General features: G+C 31.8%; 1 long non-coding RNA gene across 1 annotated transcript in view; it reads left to right on the forward strand.

The window, feature by feature from the left end:
* Positions 1 to 5,362, forward strand: part of LOC109341644 — a 13,445-nt gene extending 8,083 nt beyond the window's left edge. Inside the window, exons 2-3 of the long non-coding RNA XR_002106973.1 lie at positions 1,626 to 1,634; positions 5,282 to 5,362. This is a non-coding gene — a long non-coding RNA (uncharacterized LOC109341644). The remainder of the gene's footprint in view (positions 1 to 1,625; positions 1,635 to 5,281) is intronic.
* Positions 5,363 to 7,251: the final 1,889 nt, after the last annotated feature.

Here is a 7,251-nt window from a genome sequence, read left to right on the forward strand (position 1 = left end):
GTTTATTAATATAAGAATATATAAAGACGAAATTAGAAGTTATAAAATAAAATTAGAAGTTATAAAATATGAAATAAATGTTTATTGGTATAAGTATATATAAAGATGAAATTAGAAGTTATAAAATAAAATTAGAAAGTTATAAAATATGAAATAAATGTTTATTAATATAAGAATATATAAAGATGAAATTAGAAGTTATAAAGATGAAATTAGAAGTTATAAAATAAAATTAGAAGTTATAAAATATAAAAAAAATCTTTAGTAGTATAAGTATATATAAAGATGAAAGTATAACTTATACAATAAAATTAGAAGTTATAAAATATGAAATAAGAAAACCCAAAATAACTTCATGAAAGTTAGGTTAGGTTTTTCCTTTATTAAGTAGTATAGATATGCAACTTATAGTTAATATATTTGAGGTGGTTATATAGGATTATATGGTTTTTTAAATTAAAAATTTGAAGGGCAAAATAGGAATATATAAATTATGCCGTGGTGGTGGTCACACCATGTTTTGGCTTTATATATAGTATAGATATAGATATTAAAAAAGTCATTATGTAATGACAAAGTTGCCATTGAAAAATCTAAGTGTCAAGCATATTTTATCCCTTCTTAGTAATTATTATTCCTCTTAATTATGCTAGCCTATGAAGTTTGGGCGGAAAAAAATGAATGTGGTTGTGACACATGCCCAAGAGGAATAATGTTGAAACTTTTTTCTTATATAACTAGTAAATTACCCGTGCATTTGTACGAGGCAGTAATTTTATGTTGCATGGTTAAGAACATACATGTTACTCGTGTATTTGCATGGTTAAGAACACACATGTTACCCGTGCATTCGTTTGGTTAAAAAACACACATGTTACTCGTGCATTTGCATGATTATGGACATACATGTTACCAGTGCATTCACATAGTTAAGAATACACATGTTGCCCGTGCATTCGTATGGTTAAGAATGCACATGTTACCCGTTTATTCACATGGTTAAGAACACATGTGTTACATGTGCATTCACATGGTTAAGAACACGCATGTTACTCATGTATTCAGATGGTTAAGAATAAGCATATTACATGTGGATTCGCATGAGACATGTTAACTTTGATGCATGTTTAGAAGCACGCAAGTATCAATATTATTAAATATATATATTGAACATATAATCAACGAAAAGTCTTGAGTTAAAATTTAAACAGTAAATAAAATCTTTAAATGGAACACTAATAATGTAAATCAATAATGATTTAATTTGAAAATGATGATTAAATCACTAAATGTTTTAATTTCTTACCTTTGGGAACTGGAAAGTTGGTATAGAAAAATGTTTTACACATGAAAATAATTAATTAACAAAATGTTAATCACTCTATAGTCTATATATTTGGTTGACTAATAGATACAATAAAAATTTATGCTGTCCATTCTTAATATTTTTTTTATGATATGTTTACTATTGTTACTATTTTAAATAGTAACATTTCAATATTAGAATCAAATCTAAACTTTAAAAATATATATACATAATGATCATTGCCTAAATTAAGGAATCAGAAATAATTCAAACAAAATATAAATCAAATTTGTGTTACAATGCATACAACTTTGTATAGGTTATGATTGTTTATAATATGATAAATGTAGAAAAATCAATTTGATTATCACAATTAAATCAAAGATATGACCTTTTTTTTAAACAAAAAAATATTGTTTTTTTCCTGTAAGGGTCAATGATACATTATGATTTTTGTAGAGGCTTTATTGCAAAAAAAACAATTACCTTAAAAATGGAAGTTTCATTTCTTTATTTGGAAGAATATTACTCTCAATGGATACATTATTATTATTTTTATCACAATTCCAGTATTCATTAACTTTAATAAAAATAATATTATTAGTATCTTTATTTTAGATTGTGGCTGTAACATCGTGAATTTTCTATATATGTTTTATTAATTATTTATTTTATCAACGATTAATTTTAGAAATTAATTGGTATTGATTTAGGCGAAATCATAGTTGAGTGTTAGTCTTGTTTTGTGATTTTCTATTTTTTGGTAAATTTTCGTAATTTTATGTGACAAAAGGTTTTTGAGCTGCTGCCGGGCCCAAATTCGGCCCAATAACGTGTTTTTGAGTTCCATAACTCAGAATTATATTCCGATTGTGCCATTTGCTTCAAAATATTATTTCGAGTGAAGATAGACATCAAGTTCATTCAGAATGCATTTCTAAATATTTTTCACTCCGAATTCCGTGTTTCGAAGTTCTAACCGTAAACCGAATTCGGGAGATTTTTAATACCCGCATGAGTATTAGCCTATAATACTTGGGCATGTTTTAATCGAAAATGTTTCGCCGAAAAGGTCAGATCACTTTCATGTAAGAGGCTTGCTTGTTAAACAAGCAAAAATACATATCCTCTTACACAATATCTCTAAAATCACTCACCTATCTCTTACACAAACTACTTCTTAAAAACCATTGAATTTTCCCCCCCAAATTTGATTTCTCTATTTAAGGAGCCAAACCCTAGCTAAGATAATACCTTGGCATTTTCAAACTCTTCTTCACTTTGCATTCTCTTAGAAATCTCAAGGTAGTTCTTCATGGTTTTTCCTTTTGATTTCTTCACCTCTGAAGATCTAACCATTAGATGTTTATGAAATTTCAATATGATGTTTATGAAATTTCAATATGATGTTTATATGTATGTTATGAAAATTTTCAACCATTGAAATATTCTAAATATCTTCCTTAACTCTTTTTATGTTTAAAACTCCAAATAGATATTTTCTTGAACTTAGAAAGTTATCTTGAAACCATGAACTCTTTGTGTTCATGGGGCTGTTTTTTTTATGTTTAGAAAGTTTGTATGTGCATTGGTATTTGAACATGGTTAAAGGTGATGGTTGTATATCAAAGGAACATTTAAGGAGTTTCCCTAACCATGCAAAGTTTGGATTTTTTTTCTTGTTTTTGGCTTGAAAAACCATAGCCTTGGACAAGTTTAGAATAATATATTTTTAATGTTGAAGTTTGATTTTGTTTCAAAGGGGATGATTTTGTTATCAAAGTAACCTTTAAAGTTTTTAATAATAAGTTTAAGGATCAAAACTTTCTTTAGCATCAGGTCTAAATCATGGCCTATATGTGTTTAGGAAAAGTTTAGTTTCTAACTTTGAAATCCAAAATGTTTATGGATGAGTTTTGTGAAAAAGTGATGTTTTAGAATATTATGAGTTAAAAGTTGGTTAGTAAATGATATTCTTTGACTTCCAAGTTCAAGTAATGATTTGGGATAAAAGATGACTTAATAAAAGTCTTGACTTTATAAACTTAAAGTGTTATGAAGTAAAGGATGGTTGATTTGTTATAAGATGATAATTGATAAATAAGCTTACTTTAAAGTGGTAGGTGTAACTTAAGAAATGTTGACTTTAAATGTTGTTTTAAGTATGAGATCAAAACTATCAAGAATGTATTGAAATGATCATGAAAACCTATTATGCAAACTATGGAATCTACTTAAGATGACTTACTTTAAAGTGGTAAGATCAACTTGAGAGATATGGATTTAAAAAGTGTAGACTTGCATTAAGAAACTTACCTTAAAATGGTGAAGTATGGCTTACAAAGTCTCCATGAAAATATAAATCTATGAGGTGATTAAAGTGTAAACTTTATTAAAAACTTATCTTGGAAAACATTGAAAATCGGGAACAAGACTTTCGATGATAAATAATGGTTCAAAAATATGAATCTTGGACCAGATGAATGAAAGTCATTGAGTTCGTAAATGGATTGAAGTGTTAAACAATGTTTTTACTTTAGGGTTGTCATGTAAAATTGATTCACAAATCACTAAATTGTTTTTGTGTATTTAGTTTCGAAGCTTTCGAAGTTGGATGATCAACCCACTCTCTCGTAAAAGAAAGCAAGCACGCAACAACCTGAGGTGAAGGAGAATACATCGTGACATAGTGGTGTCTCAATATGACACCCGAATCTCCTAAACTATCTCAAAAGTTTGGAGTTATATTTGTGTATTAAGAAAACCCGTACTTAATCAAATATTTGTGTGAATGGATTTTGTACAGATACTTTCATAAGATGTATGCTTAGGATAGCTTAAAATATAAAGTTTTGTGGTAGTTATCCATGAAGAAACACCACTTGGGAAACTAAAATGCATAGGGATCGAAAACATCAGAGAGTTTTGACCCGGTAGCCCAAAAGGGCGAGGAAAATGGTCATGGGAACTGGACCACCTCGCTCGGGCGAGCCAGCCTCGCCTGAATGAGGGAGAGGCAGGAGATGAAGCCCAAGTAGGCGCTTGGGCGAGCAAACCCTCGTCCGGGTGAGCCAGCCTCGCTTGGGTGAGCATCTCTCGCCTGGGCGAGGGCTAGACAGTCCGTTTTGTGCGTTTTTGGTGTCCGAGCGATCGTACTTCGCCCGGGCAAGGATCAGACAGATATTTTGACCATTTTTGATGGATTTGTTGCTTGAGTGACAATCCCTCGCTTAGGCGAGAATCAGGAAGAGAATTGAGTCTGTTTGATGAGTTTGTCGCTTGAGCGACAGTTTCTCGCTTGAGCGAGAGACATACAATATTTTTGACTATTTCTGATTGTTTGATTGCTTAGGCAATAGCCCTAGCTTGGGTTTGAAGTGTATTTATACTTGAGAAATACCATGACTCAGATGATTGAGTCTAGTGCTCAAAATCAACAAACTTATACAAGTACCTTTATTCTTGCGCCTATTTAGGGCAAGGTTTCCGACTGTGATGTCATGATTAGGGCAATGCCCAAAAAGGATTACATGATACCATGCAGTGAGCTCGTCTGATCATAAGAGGCTTGGCCATGTGGTCGTCCAAGATATTCAGCGATGGTTCGTAGTGGTAATGATGTTATTCCTCTATTACATGATGACGTAAGATCGGGTCCCACATGAAGCATTCCTTTGGGAGATGTCTTAGGTTGGGCCGATCATATAAAATAATGATTAAAAGATTGAATTGGCTAACCTCAGTTAGTGTGCATACTCATTACGGATAATGAAGTAGTGGAGAGGAAATTTATGGGAGACAAGCAAGCCTCGAGATGCTGAGAGGGACGACGATGGCGGTGTTTCGTTAGCAAAGTCTTGAGGGTGAATCTAGGTGAGACGAGTCCCTTGTATTCCTGGATGAGGTATTCTGTTGGATCAGACAGTTCTCACAGTGCAAACTAGACGATATCTGACAACCCCTCTTCGCAATCAGGATCGATGAGAGGGATGCCAGAAAGTGTTTGATACGACACCATCCTGAAATGGATAGTTCTTTGGAACAGATTGATCATATATTCTTGCGAGGAATAGTTTGGTGCGTTCAAATCGGCTTGTTATGGGACCTGCATTCTTGGTTATTTCCGAATAGTTTATTGGGAGCATATTGGAGTAAGGATGGATGAAATAAACATAGCATTCATACATTGGGCACGTGGATTTTAATCCTCATGGTTTGAGTTATAACGTCATTCATGATTTGCATTTATGTATGTGATATATACATATATATATATATATATACATATATATATATATATATATATATTGTGTATGTTATGCATGTCTGTCTAGATATAATATTCTGTGTAATTCCACACCGTCAATGAGTTATATTCATTAGATGTCTCACTCCCTCTTCTTTCTATTTGTCTTCTATTCGCGTTTGTTCAGATGGATCGTTCGGTCAGGATTCGGAGTTACCGCTTTTTGATGTCCCAGGAGGGGGCATGGAGTAGTGATGGTCATAGATACACCTACACAGGCCCTTGTGCCTTAGAGATAGAGATGGTGGGTGATGGATCTTCCATGCGCTTTCCATATCATCACGAGGAGTTGGAGGCTTCCTTCACCCTGCCACCACGTAGGTCGACACCTGCTGTGCCGTCGACCCAGTCTGTCACCCCTCAAGTTATAGATGTTGCAGGGCCTTCCAAGAGGCGACGAACTTGTGATGATGCGACCAGTTCTCCAGTATGGAGGAGAGCCGCTCGTCGGACGATGCTAGAACTCCGAACGGATGCAAGGGTGGTGACTCCCTCAGAATATTCGTCCTATGAGCCAGAGGAGGAGATGGCGGCAGAGGAAGAGGATCTAGCAGCTGAAGAGGATGACTGTGTGGAGTTGATCAACATTGAGGACCCCATTGAAGGTTTCAATCTCTCCTCCGAGTCGGAGATAAAGGAGGACCCAAGCGAGTGTTCCAACTTAATATTTTCATTATTTGAATTTAGTTTCTTCATCTATTTTATTATTGAAGTTCTATTCTATTATTTAGAATAGATATATGATATACATATTTCTTATTAGTTATTTTAGAATTAAACAACTTATAATTATAAACTTATCTATAAGGAGCATTGTCTAAAATTAAGGAATTATAAATAACCTTGATTGAAATTATATTAATATTTAAATTAGTCATTTTATTAAGGTTACTATTCTATTTTTTGTGATTGATTTTATCTACAGGATAGAGATAGAAAAAGACCTTGTTATACTTTATATTATTTTGTTTGAAGACGGAGGGCATGAGACTTTATAAATTATTGAGAAACACATCATTATCATATTAATTAAAAATTATTAATAAATTTATAACTCATTATTATTTGATTATAAAATAAGATTAATTTCAAAAAATAAACTATTATTATTATTTGACTCTAAAATAACTACAAACAAATAAAATTCAAAAACTAATATTGTTACTACTCTTAATAACTACTCACAAATATTAATAATAGAAAATTAATAATATTATTTTTCTGTTATATTTCTTATTGTTACTATTCGAATACTACAATAGTAACATTGCAATATTAGAATCAAATCTAAATTCTAAAAAAAATATATCGATAATGAGTATTATTTAAAATTAAAAAATACATATTTATCATGATATAATTAAACAATAAATGATTATAAATTTACATTTAAAATGAACATTGTCTAAAATTAAGGAATCAATAATAACTTTGATTGGAATTGTACATGAATATGATTTGTGGATATTGGAACTGGAATGTTAGCAACAATATATTTGACCGTGATGGGGAGAACTGTTGATAACAAAGTAAAATTCCAAGAGCCATCACTCCAAAGATCCTTCACTTTCATCATAGTATTTGAGATGTTGACATAGTCGACCATAGTGCAAAGCTTGTCAATCTCAATCCAGTTGTC

Source organism: Lupinus angustifolius, unplaced genomic scaffold (genome assembly GCF_001865875.1).
Source record: "Lupinus angustifolius cultivar Tanjil unplaced genomic scaffold, LupAngTanjil_v1.0 Scaffold_548, whole genome shotgun sequence".
NCBI lineage: Eukaryota > Viridiplantae > Streptophyta > Magnoliopsida > Fabales > Fabaceae > Lupinus > Lupinus angustifolius.